The sequence below is a fragment of the Protopterus annectens genome, chromosome 13.part0, assembly GCF_019279795.1.
Source record: "Protopterus annectens isolate FY-2018-M chromosome 13.part0, PAN1.0, whole genome shotgun sequence".
Classification (NCBI taxonomy): domain Eukaryota; kingdom Metazoa; phylum Chordata; order Ceratodontiformes; family Protopteridae; genus Protopterus; species Protopterus annectens.
The window spans coordinates 1,268,600,315-1,268,625,620 of NC_056747.1; positions in this window are offsets into that span (position 1 = coordinate 1,268,600,315).

The following is a 25,306-nucleotide window of genomic DNA, read 5'->3' on the forward strand; positions in this document are numbered from 1 at the left end:
TGTAGTCACCCGAGTAAAGTGACACCTACCTTAGAATAGTTTTAGGGCCATCCTGCAGAAAAGAAAATAATAAAATGATTTAGAGTGTCTCTCCAAGACTTAGTTATAACGGAGCTCTAAATGGGCCAGAGACGGGAATTACTGTTTCCTTTTCAGCATATGATTTAAAAACATGGACATAAACTCTTAATAAAATGAGTTTGAGAAAGGCTTGAAAAAATGTAGAACATAATAGTAAAAATTTGTATTGATAAACAATCTTTTATTATAGACTATATTGACTGACAGTATATACAGTATGACACCTGCCATTGAAGGAAGCCAGGGCATAAGAGTTACACGTAACTTAAAGCATTGAGTTTTGTGATATTTTTTGTCCAGTTGTCCACAAAGGGGTTATATAGTGCTACACAACTGTGACAGCAATGCTTGATGTTATCTTAAGTTGCATTTTGTGTGTGTCAGGGGAAGTCTATGCTGGCCTGCTGTCTATCATATTACATCTTAGTGTTTTCTTACACATAAAGTGCTGCACAGTGACTTGCTCCAAAATCACCTGCATGTTAAGATACATTTTGAATAACATGAAAGAAATGATAATGTTTTAGTGTTTAATCTTCAGTGCACCCCTATTATTGTGTAATACAATGAACACTGATTCAGTAAGATATGCTCTTTTATCTTTCTTCTTCAACTTTGCTGCTTAATTTATGGACACGCCTAACCAGTCCTTTAAGATAATTGGAGCTTGTTGGGGAAGGGTTAACTTGATTCAACTCTGATTGTCAGTTTTAGCCAGAGGTAACTCAGAGTATCTGAGTCACTGACCCAGGACAGACCTTCTTAAGACTTTACTGAAAGAAGTTCCATTCCAGGAAGGAAAATGCCGAAAAAATGTGATGAGAAGGAAACATGATTCTATGCATCATTAGCACAAAGGTTGAAGGAGGCAGAGCCTGTTAGGCTCAGAATGGTGTGGGGATAAAAATGAGTACAAGAGGAAAGCACTCCAAGGCAGAGGTAGCGACAAAGCTGGCATACTTTATATTTTGTGATTATTCTGTATTATATGATTTTATTTACTGCTCAGATATGGATGTTCTGCAAATGTATAGTTTTAGTTTATTTCACAGGTTATAGGCTTGGATCATGGTCAAAAAAATGAATTTGTAACCAATTACTTTACCATTTATTACAAGGAAAGAAAAATAGCAGACTGGTGTTACAAAAGAAGACAGGAGGAAAACGGTAAAACAGTAAAAGGGGAGTGATAAGTTAGGTTAGTGTCAGAAAAACGAAGTTAAAGAAAAATGTCTGGCATTGCATAGAAACTTAAGAAAAGTGCCAGAAAGAGAAAAAAGTCATACAGAGGAAGAAGTTTAATCTAATACAGCAGGTCAGTGACAAAAAGTAAGAAAAAGCAAGTTGGAGAAGGAAGAGGTGAAGGATGGAATACAATAGGTTAGTACAAGAAATGTAGGAAGAAACAGAGATAAGGCTACTGCTGTAATAAATCAACGCCAGACAGGAAGGGTTAGTACAAGAAATGTAGGAAGAAACAGTGATAAGGCTACGGCTGTAGCAAATCAACGCCAGACAGGAAGGGTTAGTACAAGAAATGTAGGAAGAAACAAAGATAAGGCTACTGCTGTAACAAATCAACACCAGACAGGAAGGGTTAGTACAAGAAATGTGGGAAGAAACAGAGATAAGGCTACTGCTTTAGCAAATCAAACCAAGACAGGAAGGGTTAGTACAAGAAATGTAGGAAGAAACAGAGATAATGCTACTGCTGTAGCAAATCAACGCTAAACAGGAAGGGTTAGTACAAGAAATGTAGGGAGAAAGAGAGATAAGGCTACTGCTGTAGCAAATCTACGCTAGACAGGAAGGGTTAGAACAAGAAATGTAAGAAGAAACAGAAATAAAGCTACTGCTGTATAAATCAACGCCAGACAGCAACGGTTAGTACTCGAAATGTAGGAAGACACAGAGATACGGCTACTGCTGTAGCAAATCAATGCCAGACCAGAAGGGTTAGTACTCGAAATGTAGGAAGACACAGAGATAAGGCTACTGCTGTAGCAAATCAACGCCATACAGGAAGGGTTAGTACAAGAAATGTGGGAGGAAACAGAAATAAGGCTACTGCTGTAGCAAATCAACCCAAGACAGGAAGGGTTAGTACAAGAAATGTTGGAAGATACAGAAATAAGGCTACTGCCGTAGCAAATCAACGCCAGAACAGAAGGGTTAGTACAAGAAATGTAGGAAGAAACAGAGATAAGGCTACTGCTGTCGAAAATTAACACCAGACAGGAAGGGTTAATACTAGAAATGTAGGAAGAAACAGAGATAAGGCTACTGCTGTAGCAAATCAACGCTAGACAGGAAGGGTTAGTACAAGAAATGTGGGAAGAAACAGAGATAAGGCTACTGCTGTAGAAATCAATGCCAGACAGCAACGGTTAGTACTTGAAATGTAGTTTTGAAAAGGGCCTTAAGGATAAGAAATTACACAAATTCTCTAGAGACTTAGAGGATTATGAGAGGGGGAAACCCTTTGAATCACAGAGAAGTGGCAGATTTGCGGAGGGTACGAAAAATCCCATTCATACACGCAAGAAAAGGCCTAGGTCTATTTTAAAAAAGGGCACACCATTGAGCACAAGCTCGGTGGAGGAATCTTCCACTACAGATACTGAATCTACCAATATCAGTGATTCCCCGGTTTCTAAGAGAGGTCATAATGCAAGTCACCCTTTAGGAACAGAAGACACAGGGGGGGACACAAGCACACAAATAAGAACGATAGAGCAACTTTTTCTATCCATTGTCCAATAAATCCAGATTGTTCCAGTGTGCACAATATATCCAGTCATGTTTTATCATCCATTGAGGAATCACTCTTAAATAAAGGCCTTGGTTTTATTCCGGGTTTCTTTGTGGATGAGAGTATTTTTGTTTCAGATGTACTGGATTTTTGTAGAAAAATTAATCTCAAACTGTTTTTTGACCAACAGGCACCAACTCAAAGATCTACTGAATTTAGATTTCTCAAATCCAACTTTAGTCCACCTATGGATAAACATGTAGCCATATTTCAGCATGCTGTCATCAAGGATTTACATCACCAATTAGGATCTTGGCACAATCTTAGACATAATTTAAACAAAACCGAGCAACAGGCCCTCATGGATCTTAAGGGGAATACTGACATTACCATTCTTCCTGCAGATAAGGGTGGTGCCATAGTAGTCATGGATTCCAGTTATTACTGCGCAGAGGGAATTAGACAAGTTTCTAACACTCAGCATTATTTGAGCATGCCTACTGACCCCATTCCTAATTTCAAAAAAGAGATTGATGCATTTTTACAACTTGTAGTAGAGGAAGGTATTATCAGTATTAAGATCAAAATTCAGTTAACAGTCCAGGATCCTGCAAAACAATATCTGTATTTATTGCCTAAGATTCATAAGTCTTATAATACACCACCAGGAAGACCTATTGTCTCGGGTATAGGCTCACTTACTGAACCATTGTCTGTTTTTTTGACACAATACTTAAAACCTTTATTATCTCATGTCAGGGCCAGATTGCAGGATACCACTGAGTTTTTACAAATAGTTTCCGAATCCCAATTGGAACCATATTGGTTGATGTGCACTTTAGATGTTAAATCCTTATATACATATATCCCACATTGGGCTGGTTTGATGGCATTGGAATATTGGCTTAACAGAATTAAGATCTACAGTCCGGTCTTTTATGGCAGAGCACGTTCTCACCAAGAATGTATTTTATTTTCAAAATCTATGTTATTGGCAGATCCAAGGTACAGCCATGGAAGTATCATTTACACCAATATATGCTGACTTGTTTATGGGGTATGTTGAAGATCACATAATTTATAATGAATCACACAATCTGTATCTGCCAGAAATTGACATCTGGAGATGTTATCTAGATGATTGTTGGCTTGTGTGGAGAGGTGGTAGTGAGTACCTTATGGAATTTATTGAATATCTCAATGGCAGTAAGTGGGGTGTTGAATTTACTGTACACCATGACCCGCATTATATTGACTTTCTGGATGTCCATTTACATAGAGAACCTGATAATACTCTACGTACTACAGTTCATAGAAAATATCCGCAATATAATAGCTTACTACATGCCTCTAGTCTTCACCCCAAGTACATTATTAGAAACATTCCTAAATCACAGTTTATGAGAATCAAGAGAATCTGCTCATCACAACAAGACCTTGCCATTTGTCAGAATGAACTTTCCCACAGATTTATGCAGAGGGGATACAATAAACATGATGTTAATTCTGCATTACAATGGACTATTAATAAACAATAGTTGACATATAAACATAAAGTCTTTTGTTCCAACCAGGAGAAGCTTAGGCTGGTAACTACTTTTGGCATAAATATTGATCAATTGATAGATGTTTTTAATAAGCATTGGAACATACTCAAAACTAATACATGTTTGGATAACTGGTTAGGAGACAGATGTCTCTTCTCTTATCGCAGAGGAAAAACTCTTGGGTCTCATTTTTCTCATTACAAGAGAACCATATCTCAGGACACTGTATGACAACAAACCACGCTATCTGGGGAAAAACTGGTTGGATGTTACCCTTGTGGTCACTGTTCTTTTTGCAAACACGTGTTTAAGACCAAACATTTCACCAGTAAGAATACCGGTCAATTATATAATATTAATTGCTTTGCAAATTGCAGTACAGATTGGGTTATATATTTAGCTACATGTACGTGTCAAACATTCTATATTGGACAAACATCTAGACAATTCAGAGTTCGCATGTCTGAACATCTTGGAGACATCAGAAATGCCAGACCCACCAATGCCTTATATAGACATCATTTGATGCATAAAACAGCCAATTTTACCTTCACAGTTATTGATAAAATTTCAGGAAACAGATCTTTTAAGACAGGATGGCATAACCTATTAAATTTTAAAGAAAAGAGATGGATTGTTAAATTAGGTGGACTTTTTCCACCTGGTCTAAATGATAAACTGTAATATGTCATCTATCTTATCAGATTAATTAATATATGCTTATACTGATTTACTTTTGCTGAATATTACATGATTATTTCACTTACAGAAATTATCTAACCTTTATTTGTATGGATTTTTTGTCTACAGGAAATGATGTCATTACTGCTTTGTTTGATTTTCTACAAATAGCAGCTTCAGAGCTGCAATTAATGTAAAACCACTGATGAAAGCACTTTGCTGAAACCAGTCTGGTTATATTAAACTTTTTTGCTACCACCTTTTGGGTGCTGGATTGCCTTTTTTTGCTTTATATCAAGTTTGTTGAATACGTGCATCAACTGTACTTGCTAGCTCAGTCTTCTCCATTAGTACAAGAAATGCAGGAAGAAAGAGAGATAAGGCTACTGCTGTAACAAATCAACGCCAGACAGGAAGGGTTAGTACAAGAAATGTGGGAAGAAACAGAGATAAGGCTACTGCTGTAACAAATCAACGCCAGACAGGAAGGGTTAGTACAAGAAATGTGGGAAGAAACAGAGATAAGGCTACTGCTGTAACAAATCAACGCCAGACAGGAAGAGTTAGTACAAGAAATGCAGGAAGAAACAGAGAAAAGGCTACTGCTGTAACAAATCAACGCCAGACAGGAAGGGTTAGTACACGAAATGTGGGAAGAAACAGAGATAAGGCTACTGCTGTAACAAATCAATGCCAGACAGGAAGGGTAAGTACAAGAAATGTGGGAAGAAACAGAGATAAGGCTACTGCTGTAACAAATCAATGCCAGACAGGAAGGGTTAGTACAAGAAATGTAGGGAGAAACAGAGATAAGGTTACTGCTGTAACAAATCAACGCCATACAGGAAGGGTTAGTACAAGAACTGTAGGAAGACACAGAGATAAGGCTACTGCTGTAGCAAATCAACAACAGACAGGAAGGGTTAGTACAAGAAATGCAGGAAGAAACAGAGATAAGGCTACTGCTGTAGCAAATCAACAACAGACAGGAAGGGTTAGTATAAGAAATGTAGGAAGAAACAGAGATAAGGCTACTGCTGTAATAAATCAACGCCAGACAGGAAGGGCTAGTAGAAGAAATGTAGGGAGAAACAGAGATAAGGCTACTGTTGTAGCAAATCAACGCCGACAGGAAGGGTTAGTACAAGAAATGTAGGGAGAAACAGAGATAAGGCTACTGCTGTAACAAATCAATGCCAGACAGGAAGGGTTAGTACAAGAAATGTAGGAGGAAACAGAGATAAGGCTACTGCTGTAGCAAATCAACGTCGACAGGAAGGGTTAGTAGAAGAAATGTAGGAAGAAACAGAGATAAGGCTACTGCTATAACAAATCAATGCCAGACAGGAAGGGTTACTACAAGAAATGTAGGAAGAAACAGAGATAAGGCTACTGCTGTAACAAATCAACGCCAGACAGGAAGGGTTAGTAGAAGAAATGTAGGAAGAAACAGAGATAAGGCTACTGCTATAACAAATCAACGCTAGACAGGAAGGGTTAGTACAAGAAATGTGGGAAGAAACAGAGATAAGGCTACTGCTGTAGCAAATCAACGCCAGACAGGAAGGGTTAGTACAAGAAATGTGGGAAGAAACAGAGATAAGGCTACTGCTGTAACAAATCAACGCCAGACAGGAAGGGTTAGTACAAGAAATGTGGGAAGAAACAGAGATAAGGCTACTGCTGTAACAAATCAACACTAAACAGGAAGGGTTAGAAGAAGAAATGTAGGAAGAAACAGAAATAAGGCTACTGCTGTAGCAAATCAACGCCAGACAGGAAGGGTTAGTACAAGAAATGTAGGAAGACACAGAGATAAGGCTACTGCTGTAGCAAATCAATGCTAGGCAGGAAGGGTTAGTACAAGAAATGCAGGAAGAAACAGAGAAAAGGCTACTGCTGTAGCAAATCAACGGCAGACAGGAAGGGTTAGTACAAGAAATGTAGGAAGAAACAGAGAAAAGGCTACTGCTGTAGCAAATCAATGCTAGGCAGGAAGGGTTAGTACAAGAAATGTAGGAAGACACAGAGATAAGGCTACTGTTGTAACAAATCAATTCAAGACAGGAAGGGTTAATACAAGAAATGTAGGAAAAAACAGAGATAAGGCTACTGCTGTAACAAATCAACACCAGACAGGAAGGGTTAGTAGAAGAAATGTAGGAAGAAACAGAGATAATGCTACTGCTTTAGCAAATCAACACTAGACAGGAAGGGTTAGTAGAAGAAATGTAGGAAGAAACAGAAATAAGGCTACTGCTGTAGCAAATCAATGCCAGACAGCAACGGTTAGTACTAGAAATGTAGGAAGACACAGAGATAAGGCTACTGCTGTAGCAAATCAACGCCGACAGGAAGGGTTAGTACAAGAAATGTAGGAAGAAACAGAGATAAACCTACTGCTGCAACAAATCAACGCCAGACAGGAAGGGTTAGTACAAGAAATGTAGGAAAAAAACAGAGATAAGGCTACTGCTGTAACAAATCAACACCAGACAGGAAGGGGTAGTACAAGAAATGTAGGAAGAAACAAAGATAAAGCTACTGCTGTAGCAAATCAATGCCGGCAGGAAGGGTTAGTACAAGAAATGTAGGAAGAAACAGAGATAAGGCTACTGCTGTAACAAATCAATGCTAAACAGGAAGGGTTAGTAGAAGAAATGTAGGAAGAAACAGAGATAAGGCTACTGCTGTAGCAAATCAACGCTAGACAGGAAGGGTTAGTACAAGAAATGTAGGAAGAAACAGAGATAAGGCTACTGCTGTAATAAATCAACGCCAGACAGGAAGGGTTACAGCAAGAAATGTAGGAAGAAACAGAGATAAGGCTACTGCTGTAGAAATGAATGCCAGACAGGAAGGGTTAGTACAAGAAATGTGGGAAGAAACAGATATAAGGCTACTGCTGCAACAAATCAACGCCAGACAGGAAGGGTTACTGCAAGAAATGTAGGAAGAAACAGCGATAAGGCTACTGTTGTAGCAAATCAACGTCGACAGGAAGGGTTAGTACAAGAAATGTAGGAAGAAACAGAGATAAGGCTACTGCTATAACAAATCAATGCCAGACAGGAAGGGTTACTACAAGAAATGTAAGAAGAAACAGAGATAAGGCTACTGCTATATCAAATCAATGCCAGACAGGAAGGGTTACTACAAGAAATGTAGGAAGAAACAGAGATAAGGCTACAGCTGTATCAAATCAACCCAAGACAGGAAAGATTAGTACAAGAAATGTAGGAAGAAACAGACATAAGGCTACTGCTGTAACAAATCAATGCCAGACAGGAAGGGGTAGTACAAGAAATGTAGGAAGAAACAAAGATAAAGCTACTGCTGGAGCAAATCAATGCCGGCAGGATGGGTTAGTACAAGAAATGTAGGAAGAAACAGAGATAAGGCTACTGCTGTAACAAATCAACGCCAGACAGGAAGAGTTACAGCAAGAAATGTTGGAAGAAACAGAGATAAGGCTACTGCTGTAGAAATCAATGCCAGACAGGAAGGGTTAGTACAAGAAATGTGGGAAGAAACAGATATAAGGCTACTGCTGTAACAAATCAACGCCAGACAGGAAGGGTTAGTAGAAGAAATGTAGGAAGAAACAGAGATAAGGCTACTGCTGTAACAAATCAACGCCAGACAGGAAGAGTTAGTAGAAGAAATGTAGGAAGAAACAGAGATAAGGCTACTGCTGTAACAAATCAACGCCAGACAGGAAGGGGTAGTACAAGAAATGTAGGAAGAAACAAAGATAAAGCTACTGCTGTAGCAAATCAACGCCGGCAGGAAGGGTTAGTACAAGAAATGTAGGAAGAAACAGAGATAAGGCTACTGCTGTAACAAATCAATGCTAAACAGGAAGGGTTAGTACAAGAAATGTAGGGAGAAACAGAGATAAGGCTACTGCTGTAACAAATCAATGCCAGACAGGAAGGGTTAGTAGAAGAAATGTCGGAAGAAACAGAGATAAGGCTAGTGCTGTAGCAAATCAACGCTAGACAGGAAGGGTTAGTACAAGAAATGTAGGAAGAAACAGAGGTAAGGCTACTGCTGTAACAAATCAACGCCAGACAGGAAGGGTTACTGCAAGAAATGTAGGAAGAAACAGAGATAAGGCTACTGTTGTAGCAAAGCAACGTCGACAGGAAGGGTTAGTACAAGAAATGTAGGAAGAAACAGAGATAAGGCTATTGCTATAACAAATCAATGCCAGACAGGAAGGGTTACTACAAGAAATGTAGGAAGAAACAGAGATAAGGCTACTGCTTTAACAAATCAATGCCAGACAGGAAGGGTTACTACAAGAAATGTAGGAAGAAACAGAGATAAGGCTACAGCTGTATCAAATCAACCCAAGACAGGAAGGATTAGTACAAGAAATGTAGGAAGAAACAGAGATAAGGCTACTGCTGTAACAAATCAACGTCAGACAGGAAGGGTTAGTACAAGAAATGTAGGAAGAAACAGAGATAAGGCTATAGCTGTAACAAATCAACGCCAGACAGGAAGGGTTAGTAGAAGAAATGTAGGAAGAAACAGAGATAAGGCTACTGCTGTAGCAAATCAACGCCATACAGGAAGGGTTAGTACAAGAAATGTAGGAAGAAACAGAGATAAGGCTACTGCTGTAACAAATCAATGCCAGACAGGAAGGGTTAGTACAAGAAATGTAGGAAGAAAAAGAGATAAACCTACTGCTGTAGCAAATCAACACCAGATCAGAAGGGTTAGTACAAGAAATGTAGGAAGAAACAGAAATAAGGCTACTGCTGTAGCAAATCAACAACAGACAGGAAGGGTTAGTACAAGAAATGTAGGAAGAAACAGAGATAAGGCTACTGTTGTAACAAATCAATTCAAGACAGGAAGGGTTAATACAAGAAATGTAGGAAGACACAGCGATAAGGCTACTGTTGTATCAAATCAATTCAAGACAGGAAGGGTTAATATAAGAAATGTAGGAAAAAACAGAGATAAGGCTACTGCTGTAACAAATCAACACCAGACAGGAAGGGTTAGTAGAAGAAATGTAGGAAGAAACAGAGATAATGCTACTGCTTTAGCAAATCAACGCTAGACAGGAAGGGTTAATACAAGAAATGTAGGAAAAAACAGAGATAAGGCTACTGCTGTAGCAAATCAATGCCAGACAGCAACGGTTAGTACTAGAAATGTAGGAAGACACAGAGATAAGGCTACTGCTGTAGCAAATCAACGCCGACAGGAAGGGTTAGTACAAGAAATGTAGGAAGAAACAGAGATAAACCTACTGCTTTAGCAAATCAACGCCAGACCAGAAGGGTTAGTACAAGAAATGTAGGAAGAAACAGAAATAAGGCTACTGCTGTAGCAAATCAACAACAGACAGGAAGGGTTAGTACAAGAAATGTAGGAAGAAACAAAGATAAGGCTACTGCTGTAGCAAATCAATGCCAGACAGCAACGGTTAGCACTTGAAATGTAGGAAGACACAGAGATACGGCTACTGCTGTAGCAAATTAATGCCGACAGAAAGGGTTAGTACAAGAAATGCAGGAAGAAACAGAGAAAAGGCTACTGCTGTAGCAAATCAACGCTGACAGGAAGGGTTAGTACTAGAAATGTAGGAAGAAACAGAGATAAGGCTACTGCTTTAGCCAATAAATGCCAGACAGGAAGGGTTAGTACAAGAAATGTACAAAGAAACAGAGATAAGGCTACTGCTATAGCAAATCATTGCCCAACAGGAAGGGTTAGTACAAGAAATGTTGGAAGAAGCAGAGATAAGGCTACTGCTTTAGCCAATAAATGCCAGACAGGAAGGGTTAGTACAAGAAATGTACAAAGAAACAGAGATAAGGCTACTGCTGTAGCAATTCAATGCCGACAGGAAGGGTTAGTACAAGATATGTAGGAAGGAACAGAGATAAGGCTACTGCTGTAGCAGATGGTTAAGGTGCTCGCCTTACAAGCACAGGGTGCAGGGCTTGAGTCTCACAAGGGATATTTGGCTAGGCTTAAAATGACTTGCAAGGGCAGTCAGCTTAGTACTAATCTACAGACCTAATCTACAGGAAGGGATAGTACAAGAAATGTAGGAAGAAACAGAGATAAGGCTACTGCTGTAGCAAATTAACGCTGACAAGAAGGGATAGTACAAGAAATGTAGGAAGAAACAGTGATGAGGCTACTGCTGTAGCAAATCAATGCCAGACAGGAAGGGTTAGTAGAAAAATGTAGGAAGAAACAAAGATAAGGCTACAGCTGTAACAAATCAATGCCAGACAGGAAGGGTTAGTACAAGAAATGTAGGAAGAAACAGAGATAAGGCTACTGCTGTAACAAATCAACGCCAGACAGGAAGGGTTTGTACAAGAATTGTAGGACAAAGATAAGGCTACTGCTGTAGCAGATGGTTGGCCTAATGGTTCAGCTGTTTGCCTTACAAGCACAAGGTGCAGGGTTTGAGTCTCAAAACGGATAATTGGCTAGGCTTAAAATTGCTCGCAAGGGCAGTTAGCTTAGTACTAATCTTCAGACCTAATCTACAGGAAGGGATAGCAGAAGCAATGTAGGAAGAAACAGAGATAAGCTACTGCTGTAGCAAATCAACACCAGACAGCAACAGTTAGTACTAGAAATGTAGGAAGACACAGAGATAAGGCTACTGCTGTAGCAAATCAACGCCAGACAGGAAGGCAGAGACATGGATATAGATAATCTAAGTGACCCAGCATGTTAATACAAACTGAATCGCCCAGCATGTTAATGTAAGGAAAGTGACCCAGCACATTAATACAAACTGAGTCACCCAGCATGTTAATGTAAGGAAAGTGACCCAGCACATTAGTGCAAGTACATAAGTAACAGATAACCACTAAAGATGTTGTATTCCTTTGAAGAAAAACAAAGCCAACAAGCTATAATACCACAGGTTTAATATAAAAAAGCAAAATTAATGTTTCAGATTTAGCGCTTTCATCCACTGTAATGTGGACTTCCTCAGTATGTTTTAAATTAATCAATCAACCATTTAAATACAACTTTAGGTGCCAAAATTACTGAATTCCTTTGTTTAAAAAGAATACACTTAAAAATTACATAAACAATACATTTGATTGTGAAAAGCACTCTACATAATATGCTATACATAATATACTTCGCAATAATTGTGCAACATAAAATATAAAATGTAAATGCATTATATTAGCTCATATGTTAAAAATGGCAATGGCAACTGGCAATGATGTCAAAAGTCAATAGTAATTGTAATAATTATAATAATTACCACAATAATCATTATAATAATAATCATATCTATCTTATTTAATATTAGTGGGAGATACTTGTATTAGCATGTTCCATGAGCTATTCAAAAGCAAAAGCAAAATATAAAATATGTAAAATAAATAAAATATAAAATAATATAATATAATGTGAAATAAAGAATAAATAAACATGGACTTATACATACATATGTCTAATTCAGAAATATCATATGGATATGTAATATGCATTGGTATATTGATGCAAAGTTTCTATAAATAGTATTGCAATACAGTGACTAAATGTACCTCTGTAACATGGGTTTAATGGTTATATAGTCATTTAATCCAGGTTCAGTTGAGACATCTGTTAAAATCTGCCATCTAACTTCCTTCTGATCTAAGATGGCTTTGTAGTTACCCCCTCTTTGTCCCTGCTTAAGTTGTTCTAATATTGCAAATCTAAGATCGTGACTTTCCCCATGTTTAACTATATGCCTGGATAGTGCATTAGTACTATATTTTTTCCTTATGGCATATACGCGATCGTAAATTCTCTTTTTAAACATTCTTTCTGTTTTCTCTATGTAGAAGCTTGGACAGGTCATACATTTGGCCATATATATGATGTTCCTGGTATTACAATTACCATATTGAAATGTTACCTTGGTCTTATTTGTATTTTCCAAAGTAATACCCTCAATTTCCAATATGGCCTGACACTGTCCACAGCTTCCACATTGTCTTGTACTCCTTCTCTGTTGGTTAATATTCCTAATCATGTTATTCCTCTATAATATCACTTTTACATTCCTTCCCATTTTATAAACAAATAAAGGGGTCTCTCCTACTATATTTTTTATCTCATTGTCAACAGTAAGTATATTTCAATACTTGCTTAATATATCTTTTATTTGCTTTGCTTGAGGTGTGTATTCAAAAATACATGCCCTCTTATATCTTTCTACTGTATTATTGACAACCATAGAGCTTGTTGCCTGTTCATTTCCTAGGACAGGAGAAAATTTTTTCTCCCATTCACTAATTACATACTTTTTTGTATCATCCAATAATTCTAAAGGGTACCCCCTGGAACTAAATAATGTTTTTATAAAATCAATTTCTTCGAGCATTCCTGAATATGAGGATGTCATCCTTGCTGCTTGTATACACTGTCCTTTAAATATATTCTTCTTCATTTTTTGAGGACGATTGCTGGAAAATTTCAAATAATTATTGGAAAAAGTACTTTTCCTATGAATACGAGATTTAAATCCATTACTTGTACTAGATATAAACATATCTAAGTATGCAATACCCTTAGTACTATAAGTATGTGTGAACTTTAAATAATCACTCGTATTATTTAAATAATCAGTAAAATTGTGTGTTCTGAACCATCCCATATAATAAAAATATTGTCCAAAAATCTTGAATAGTATCTTATATACTTGAAGTGTTCACTTTTAAAGATGTTTTTGGTTTCCCAATCTAGCATAACCAGATTAGCAAATATAGGGGCACACGCTGCCCCCATTGCCACTCCTCTGGTTTGCTTATAATGTTCACCCTCAAAGTATATATAATTTTACTCTAGTATAATAGACATAAGTTCCATTATTAAATTAATCTGATCCCACTCTAAACTAGAATACTGCCTGATACTATTGCAGAAACTTTCTAGTCCTTGTTGTTTGGGAATACATGAAAATAAATCTATCACATCAGCTGTGATAAATATAATTCCCTCTTTCCAAATACCTGGAGTTAAATTTCCAAGAAGGGCCCATGAATCCTTAATTAGATGTGGGATCTTATTGTATATATGTTTAAGCCATCTATCAATAGCTTTCCTAATGGAAATGCTTTAGAATGGCTGCCTGATACTATAGGATGGAAGGGTGAATCCACGACATTTTTATGTACTTTTGGTATGCCTACTATTGTTGCTAGTACAAAACACTCAACCTTTAAGTATTTATAAGTATCACTCGTTATACGCCCATCTAACAAAAACTCTTCCAAGTACATGTCAATTCATTTGTACCCAATATTAATTTCATTTTTTGATACTGGCACATAATTTCCTGACTCATGAAGTACTTTGTACATTTTATTTATATATTCATACGAGTCATATAGCATTACCCCCCCACCCCACACACACACCTTTATCCGGCTTCATTACCCTGATATTTCTATCATTCTTAAGCCATTGTATTAATTGAGTTTCTTCATTAGATAAATTACTAAACATTTTCTTATATCTTAAACTATTCTGTAAGCTGTATATCTCTTTTGTTGTTATTTATTCATATACAGCTTCATTAGGGTGTGTGTGTGGGGGGGGGGTAGGTACTTTTTTTCTTTAACCCATCCTTACAAGTTGATAGTGGTTTATTGTGAAACTATATAGCTAAATTAATTTTTCTAAGACATAATTTTATCTCAGTTAAACAATCAACTACCTGGAATTTCATCTTGGGTATAAATTTCATACCTTTAGAAAACAATTTAAAATGCTCTTCCTCCACTACATTACTAGTGTAATTATATATATTAAAATTATCCACACTATTGGTAATACCATCAGACTTCCTTCCAAAACTGAACCTCTAAGTGGGCCAAAATCAGTACTTGTCTCATTCCCTATAACTGTCTCATATTCCTTCCCCAGTCCTGATTGTTGAAATCTCTCTGTCCCCATCCCTGTCTGTTCCTTCTCCACTTCCAGTTCTTTTTCCAATTCCCCTGTTGTGTTTGCTTCCAACCTACATGAAAACTTGGATTCCCTTCCTCATATCGTCTTTCTTGACTAAACTGATAAGGCCTGTGAGTGTCACTCTTGTCATGTCTCTCGACAATCCTTCCAAGGGTATACCCTATTCAATTTATATTCTATTATGTCTCTGTTTATTTTTTTTATTTTTCTTCTCTGATATAGCTTGAGCTTTCTTATCTGCTAATACATATTGTTTAGTGTACAATTTCTCCCACTGTTCAAACAATAAATCATTTACTATAGCATGGTTCAATTTCTCCAATTGCTCAGTTAATTTACACAATTTCTCATCATTTTTTTTTATTAAAAGTCTCATATAATCAAAACCAAATCTGTTAAATAAAACATCAAATTCTTCATGTACTTGATCATTTAAAAATACACCCATAGGCATTTTAAAAAATCAAAGTCCCTTAGGGACTATATTCAATGTAAGACATTTGTTTAAATAAGCATTATCTATCTTAACCCCCTTTATCACATTTAAAGTCTTTCCAAAAGCATATATAAGCTCCTTTAATGAGCCTGGGACTGTGTCCTTACAATCTGGTTCAGACCCAATTGCCTGACTCATATTATTAAAGCATACATCTTTCTGTAAAAATTCATCTAAATGTGCAGTATGCTGTCCCAAATTGCTTTTGACTAAATGAATAGATGGGACACTCGCTCTGGGACTAGAGCTATGTCTAACAGTACCTTTGCCTTCCACTGATCCGTTGTTAACGGCTGATAAATAAGTTCTAGCTGCCATAAACCGTTTTGGTTTGGTCTCGGTTCGTTTAGAGTCATCTTCTAGATTATATAGAGAAAAATCAAAACCTGCAGCCGTATGTTTCGCAGGTGCCTAACGCCGGCTATGAGCAAATCAATGCCAGACAGGAAGGGTTAGTACAAGAAATGTGGGAAGAAACAGAGATAAGGCTACTGCTGTAACAAATCAATGCCAGACAGGAAGGGGTAGTACAAGAAATGTGGGAAGAAACAGAGATAAGGCTACTGCTGTAGCAAATCAACGCCAGACAGGAAGGGGTAGTACAAGAAATGTAGGAAGAAACAGAGATAAGGCTACTGCTGTAGCAAATCAACACTAGAGAGGAAGGCAGAGACATTGATGCAGACAATCTAAGTGACCCAGCAGGTTAATAAAGGAAAGTGACCCAGCACATTAATGTAAGGAAAGTGACCAGCACGTTAATACAAACTGAGTCACCCAGCATATTAATGCAAGGAAAGTGACCCAGCACATTAGTGCAAGGAAATTGACCCAGCATGTTAATGCAAGGAAAGTGGAAGGAAACAAAAAAGCAGTTGGTGTAAGATGTAATACTGCAGGTTAGACTCAAGAATGAGAGAGATAAGGCAGCTATTCTGAAAGGAGGCATACAGTGTATACATTTCTCAAAAATCTGAATGTACAAAGTAATACACATGAATAAAGATATTTATTTAAAACACAAGGGGCATCAAAGGTAACTGTAAATCAATTTAAACAAAACACGCAGAGGTCAAACTATATCAGTCATTTCAACTGTTCAAGGAAGCCAAAGGATTTTAATTACTCTAAGAAGTCTAAGACATATCAGGAACCTGTTCATTTCAAATGTGGAAACCCACCAGAGAATAACAAAAGATCAGTCATATACTATAGCAGTATCTTTCAAAACTTAGTAATTTGACAGTGTGAAAGGGTAAGAAAGAAAGCAAAGTTAATTATTGCAAGTAAGCAGATGAATCGTTATTAGCCTTTCAAAAAGCTATTGTTAGGGATTGCAGTTCATAAAGTAAAGGCTTCATCTCTGAGAATGCAATGCTCTCAACCATAATTATTTATTTGTTTACTTGTTAGTATTTGTTGATTTTGAAATTCTCATTATATAACATCTGGGCATGTATGTATGTATTTATTTATCTATTAGGGATATAATGGCACACAGAGCTGTTGACTGTATTCGATGTAGCTAGCATGCCTTGTATTCCTCCTCCCTCCTTCCCATCCTGCCTTTCACTGCTCACCCCCCCCCCCTCCCTAGGCCCACTCCAGCTCTTTATGAACTAGCGCAGTGTTCAGATCAATTTCTCATCTGCCAGTAATGCACTCAGTTCAGTCACCACCCTTTCAGCAAAAGATAGCATCCCACTATCCCACCAAACATTCTATCTTCTACCTGCATGATGTCAGCATTCCTTAAGAAACAACCTGAGTATGTAGTCCATATTTATTCTTGCCATGTCTCTGGTAAGCCTATAACTTAAATCTTCTGCTTCCACTTCTTATCATGAGCCTTACAGAAAATCTTTTAGCACATGTCTAAGATTATTGATTGAACTTTAGTCCGTAACCTTCAGTTTCATTTCCACAGTGTTCCCTTTTACACTGTATGAGTCTTAACAAGTCAATGAGTCAGACAGTGTTCCTGGCCTCTCTCTGAGAGGAGGTAGTTTTGCCTAATGAGCTCACCAGTCAAGAAATGACTCAATAAAATATAATAAAATAAATAAAATAAAATAAAATACAACAAATAAATAAAGGAAGAAATAATAACCCTAGTCCCAAGTCTCATGATCATCTTTGCCACCCTGCATTGTACCTTCCTGATAACATAATGACCCTTTTCACCTCCTGGTGATGGTACATAATAAACCACATACAAAATAAACCCTAAGTGGTGCAGCAGTAAAATTCCCCTGTCACATGCTAAGCTTATACCTCAGGGTGAAGAATCCCAGCATATTGCAGGCTTTTGCAGTTGCTCTGCTATAATGTGACAAGTTTGTTAACCCTAAATTTTATTTTATTTGTTTACTTATTAAATTTGTTTACCAGGATTGCCCGACTGGGCCATACAAGACTCCCTTCCAGTGGTAGCCTGTGGAGGAAAAACTCCATAACACACGTAAAACAAGCATATCATAGTTGAGCTAGAAATATAATTATAGGTTCATAGGTAAGTACTAAGGTAACTCCCCTTATGAACCATTTGAATTCTACCAGTTTCCCTTTTTGTGCCCCAATTAACATATCCCATTTGGTGTTAGATTGGCCTTAGCCATCCCTGATCAATAATTATATATTAACCTTAATGAAAACAACAGGGATCATATCACAGATAATTTCGGGGGACCCATGCATTAGGAAAAAAATATTTTAGAGCTGCCTCCGTCCATTAGTAGTACAAGGGTAGTCACAGGGCAAATTCTGTGCTTCCTATCTATAGATCCAATCTCGGCTTGAACATGAGCAGGGATGAGCTTTGTTTCATGTGGATGGAGAGTGTATGTTTCAGAGTAGTGATCTTTTCTGTACGATATCCCTGTACCTCCAAATCATTCTGTTGATGCTGCAGAAAAGGTTTAGACCCGTAGACTGAGTATTTCTGATGCCATTTGACTTCTGATGTGCAGTAAATACATGAGTACTGGGTCAGAGGATGCCTTGTATGCTAGAAACAGGTCACCTTTTAGCAGTCTGTAGGATACCAAGAGTCAGTACATGTAAGACATATTGTTCAGGCTTTGTAGCCTTTTAGTATGTTATCTCTGTAGGCATTCCAGTGTTGTATATGTCTGGAGAGATACATGCCAAAGGGGCCATTATACACATTGACTGGCCTAATGAGGGCTGAGTAAATAGGGACAATTTCATCCCTAGATCTAGACACAATTCCATTGTTAATATGAATACTATAAAGGATGGCTTAAGGGTGCAGAGCAGTGCAGAAACTGAAGACAAATGAAAATAACTGTTGCACCAGAACTTACACACCAAGAGTTTATTAGGAAAAAACAAAAAACACATACATATAAAATGTAAGTGCTTTCACAACCTCTCTGGTTGCTTCATCAGACAAAAATGATTAGTTAACAGACCCTTAATATAACAAGTGTAAATCATCAGCTGACATGCTTTAATTGGAATTAATTATGTGCCATAGGTAAAACCAATGAATAGTTAAACCTTCAAAAATGCATATTTCTATCTAAAGCTGTAAAATATTATTAAATCAATTGAGTATATAATATATAATCATCATCATCATCATCTTCTTTCGGCTGTTCCCGTTAGGGGTCACAACAGCGGATCTTCTGTTTCATTTCTTCCTGTCCTCTGCATTATATATAATATATAATATAAATATAAAAATATATATATTCATTGTTAGTACAGTCTATATTTAAAAATATGTATATAAAAAACTTAATATATGTCTCAATAAAAATAATACAAATACAAATAAAAATACATATATAACTCTATGTATACCTAAATAAATATCTAGCTGTATGAATGTCTCTAAGAAAAATTCATATTATACAAATCTATGAACACTATGTAAATGGAATAAATATACAACTGGGAAAAAAATTACAACTGAGAAAAAAATACCAGTCTCAGTGTTTGAGTCAACGGGATTTAAGAAAGGGTTTCAAGGATGCCACACCATTCAGGCCAGGGTATTTCTCTGCTTGAAGTGACAGAATCCATTTCTGTTCAATGCTCTCAGGTTCTCTATGTCACCTCCTCTCATCCCTAAATGAACCACTTCAATCACAAGGAACTTAAAGCTATGTACAATCTGTCTCTTTAATATGTTTTGCAAAGGCATTAGTTTCTTTATAATTATTAATATCTTGGATTTGCTCAAGTATCCTATCTTTGAGCATCCTGTTGGTCTTGTCTACATAGAATGCATAACATTTCTAACAAAAAGAAAAATACACAATATTAGTGGTTCGGCAATCAGCATAACTGGAACTAGTAATAGTAAACTTTCTTATAGGATGAGTAAAGGTTCTGCATGTAAATAAATATTCACAAGCAGAGCATCTTCTACATGGAATGTGCCTAGTCGGGGTTGAACTAAAACATTTATTCATGTCCATCTTATTGCATAGATATTGCTTCAAGGACTAATTGTTTCTAAAAGAAAAGGTGGGGTTGTTTCCAATCTTATCCAACAGTCCAGGTACTTCTTGTAAAATATGCCAGTTTCTCTTGATAATGGAAGTGAATTCATTAATGTTACTTGAATATTGGAACACTACTCTAAACTTGTTCTTGGTCTGTCTATCCCTGCTAGCATCATTGTGATGAGAGTTATTAAAGTATGGTTTGCAGCTATCATTTCTATGTGTCCATGCCTCTTTTATGGTTGTGTCAATTTCCTGTTTGGAGTAGCCTCTCTATAAAAATTCTTGAGTCATCACTTCTAGAGCCTTGTGTGCATCATCATCTTTATTGTGTAACCGTAAGACCCTGTAAATTTGTCCCTGCAACACATTCTTAGGGATATGTCTTGGGTGCATACTTGATTTGTGTAGTAGGGCATTTTTTCTGGTAGGTTTTTTATATATACTACTACTGACATCATTCAACTCTGATTTAATAACTTTAACATATAAGAAGTCAATTTCATTAGATGAGTACTAATAGGTGAATCTCAAAAAATCCATAGTGGTATGTAGATAGTGGACAAAGCTTTCTGTCTCACTTGCACGTCCTTTCCATAACAAAAAAATATCGTCCACAAATCTGACATACCACAAAATCTGTTCAAGATAAGGATTGGCATCAGAGAAGAGAAATTGTTGCTCCCAACATGCTAGGGCTAAGTTGGTGTAGCTGTTGGCACAGGCAGTGCCCATTGCGACGCCAACTTTCTGAAGATAGATTTCATTCTCAAACACAGATATATTGTTTTCCAAAATAATCTCAAGTAAACTGCAAATTAATTGCACCTTGCTGTTGTCAAAACATCTATTTATATTCAGAAAGTCCCTGATCATATCTATGCCCCATGTGTTAGGAATGGAGGTAAACAACGATTCAATATCCATAGTTACAAAAATGTAATCACCTTAGCTTTAAGTTCCTTGTGATTGAAGTGGTTCATTTAGGGATGACAGGAGGTGACATAGAGAACCTAACTGAGAGCATTGAACAGAAATGGATTCTGTCACTTCAAACAGAGAAATACCCTGGTCTGAATGGTGTGGCATCCTTGAAACCCTTTCTTAAATCCCGTCGACTCAAACACTGAGACGTATTTTTTTTCTCACTTGTAATTTTTTTGCCAGTTGTATATTTATTCCATTTACTTAGTGTTCATAGATTTGTATAATATGAATTTTTCTTAGAGACATTCATGCATCTAGATATTTATTGGGTCTATATTATAACATCGAATTTTATAAAGTTCGAATGTTATAATATCGAACCAGTAATGTCGAACGCTGAAAACAGTGAAGGTGCAGGACACCGAATTCTTTCCCAGGGAAAGAAGTTGGTAGGCTGTTGATGTGGCTTTGCTGTTTTCAGTGTTCGATATGTTGGAACATTACGGGCCGGGTTCAGGTAAGTGGGCGATTGTGTGTAAGTTAGGGTTAGGGGTGGGTTTGGTGAGTTAGGGTTAGGGGGCGGGTCAGGTAAGTGTGCGGTTGTGTGGATGTTAGGGTTAGGGCGTGGGTCAGGTAAGTGTGCGATTGTGTGTAGGTTAGGGTTAGGGCACGGGTCAGGTAAGTGTGTGGTTGTGTGTAGGTTAGGGGTGGATTAGGTGAGTTAGGGTTAGGGCGCGGGTGAGGTGAGTGTGCGATAGTGACGGACCTTAGGGTTAGGGTTGGTTTAAGGTATGTGGATAGCTAGTAGTGTATGTAAAGTTTAGTTTAAGTTTAGGTGTAGGATTTTAAGTGTATGTGTGTGGATTGCTGTTTTTTGTGTGTGTTTGTGTTGTGTGTATGTTTCTTAGAATAGCAAATTTTTTCTCTTGGAAAAAATTCACTATTCTGACTGTTGAATGTTTTCGGATTTTGGTGTTTAGGGTTCGATATTATAACATTCAATGTTTATGAACTTCAATGTTATAATACAGACCCATATTTATTTAGGTATAGATAGAGTTATATATGTATTTTTATTTGTATTTGTATTATTTTTATTGAGACATATATTACGTTTTTTATATACATATGTTTTAATATAGACTCTACTAACAATGAATATATATATTTTTATATTTATATTATATACTCAATTATTTAATAATATTTCATAGCTTTAGACAGAAATATGCATTTTTGAAGTTTTAACTATTCATTGGTTTTACCTATGGCACATAATTAATTCCAATTAAGGCATGTCAGCTGATGATTTACACTTGTTATATTAAGGGTCTTTTAACTAGTCATTTTTGTCTGATGAAGCAACCAGAGAGGTTGTGAAAGCGCTTACATTTTATTGTATGTGTTTTTTGTTTTTTCCCAATAAACTCTTGGTCTGTACGTTCTGGTGCAAGAGTTATTTTCATTGCATTGTTAATATGTTGTGTAATACAGAAGGACTTTCATATGACAATGAAAACATGTTGGTTGAAAGTTAGCTTACTGTCCACATAAGTTCCCAAATTCTGAACAACTAGGTCAACTCTTAGGGGCATATTGTCAGTATTATAATTCCCTGGAGTAGATGAATTCCCAAAGGATATGATACTGCATTTTTTGGCATTTAGTTTCAGTTCATGATTTTGGCAGCAGTTATTTATTGGGACAAACCTTCCTGCAGGATGATTAAGTCATTTGGATAGTCAACGACTACACCTATTTATTTATTTATTTTACATTTGTTTACTGGGAAAGTCAGACTGAATATATGTCCATTTTCAGCAGAGACCCAGGGAGAAAAGCTCCAGAAAGCAAAGTATTACAGAGTACATTAGGAACAATAGAAACATTTAGAGATAAGTATAATATGCAGTTTTCAGTAGGGTGACAAACATGGATAAAACATAGTAGACAACGTCATAGTACATCTAGCTTGCAGTCATCTTCAGAGAAGTAAATACAAAACAGGAGAGTTTCTAGCACAGAACCTTGGGGGACACCACTGGTGACTGGTCTCTTTGTGGAGGCAACTTCCACTATTTTGTTCTCCTGCACCGTGTCAGCCAGTTGGCAATCCAGCAAGCATGACTTGCCCTTAACAAATACAGATTGAGATGGGTCCAGTGTTTGGAGGTTCCCTATCCCTTTATTGATTAGTTCCATGATACATCTTTCCACAGTTTTGCATATGAGGCTGATCAGACTTAAGGGTCTGTAATTACCTGGGTTTGTGGAAAGTCCTCCATTATGTAGGGGAATGACTGCAGCTGTTCTTCATTCACTAGGTACAAAATCTGCATGAAAGCTGAGGCTGAATAGTGTTAGAGGTGTGGCAAAAATCATGCTTCATGCTATTTAAAATGCATCTAGGGATATTGTCAGGACCCATCAATGCAGTATTTTTAGCTTTTGTTAATGCTTTTAGGATTTGGTCTTGTGAGATAGCTGGAGGTGAGTCATTTTCAGTTATATCTTCGGGGGGCAGACAGAGGTAAAATAAGAGCTAAATTAGGCAAAAGATAATAATAATAATAATTAGGCAAGGTAAAAATAGTCAAATGCTAGGTTAGCTGCCCCTGTGTGCTGTTTTAAGCTCAGACAGTTCCTCTTCTGATGATGAGAATTAAACTCTGTTCCTTGGGGCTGTAAGGCAAGCACCTTGAAAATTATACCAACACCCCAACCCTAGTTAAGTACTAGGCTAGCTGCCCTTGTAGGCCATTTTAAGCTTATCCAATTTTTCCCTTGAAAGTGAGAATCAAACACTGTACCATGCGGTTTCAGGTTAACACCTTAACCATTATGCCAACCCCAATTCCTGCATGACACTGGGCGCAGTATTGGGTAGAGGGCAGTTTATCTTGACTAGCAGGTTGAGTTTGCAGAGTTTGTGTTGCCAGCTAAAACACATGCATATCATGCAAGTTTTGATGTTTGCTAAGTACCAGGGTAGGTGCCCTTGCAGGGTATTTTAAGCCTAGCCGATTTCTCTTGAAAGGTTAGAACAAAAGCTTGTACTTTGCATCTTAACCATTATGTTAACACCAATATTTTTGGCTAAAATATGGTACAAAGACTGTAAGAAGATACGCTATTTCTATATTGAATAAAAAAGAAGAAAATGCAACAAAGTGGGAAAAGTACAAACTAAAAGAAAGCAATGAAACTCCAACTGTAAGACACCAAACAGAAAAATTTGTGAAGCAAAGTTCATGGATGATAACTTGATACCAGGCCTCAATAGCTCTATCATCCAGATGTTCTATATATGACTGATAACTGATACCAGGCATCAATAAAACTATCATCCAGATATTCTATATATGACTGATAACTGATACCAGGCCTCAATAAAATTATCATCCAGAAATTCTATATATGACTGATAACTGATACCAGGCCTCAATAGCTCTATCATCCAGATGTTCTATATATGACTGATAACTGATACCAAGCCTCAATAAAACTATCATCCAGATATTCTACATACGACTGATAACTAATACCAAGACTCAATAAAATGATCATCCAGATATTCTACATATGACCGATAACTGATAACAGGCATCAATAAAACTATCATCCAGATATTCTATATATGACTGATAACTGATACCAAGCCTCAATAAAACTATCATCCAGATATTCTATATATGACTGATAACTGATACCAGGCCTCAATAAAACTATCATCCAGATATTCTACATATAACTGATAACTGATACCAAGCCTCAATAAAACTATCACCTAGATATTTTATATACGACTGATAACTGATACCAGGCCTCAATAAAACTATCATCCAGATATTCTACATATGACTGATAACTGATAAAAAGTCTCAATAAAACTATCATCTAGATATTCTATATATGACCGATAACTGATACCAGGCCTCAAAAAAAACTATAATCCAGATATTCTATATATGACTGATAACTGATACCAGGCCTCAATAAAACTACCATCCAGATATTCTATATATGACTGATAACTGATAACAGGCCTCAATAAAACCATCATCCAGCTATTCTATATATGACTGATAAATGATACCAGGCCTCAATAAAACTATCATCCAGCTATTCTATATATGACTGATAACTAATACCAGGCCTCAATAAAACTATCATCCAGATATTCTATATATGACTGATAACTGATACCAGGCCTCAATAAAACTATCCTCCAGATATTCTATATGTGACTGATAACTGACACCAAGCCTCAATAAAACTATCATCCAGATATTCTATATGTGACTGATAACTGACACCAAGCCTCAATAAAACTATCATCCAGATATTCTGTATATGACTGATAACTGATGCCAAGCCT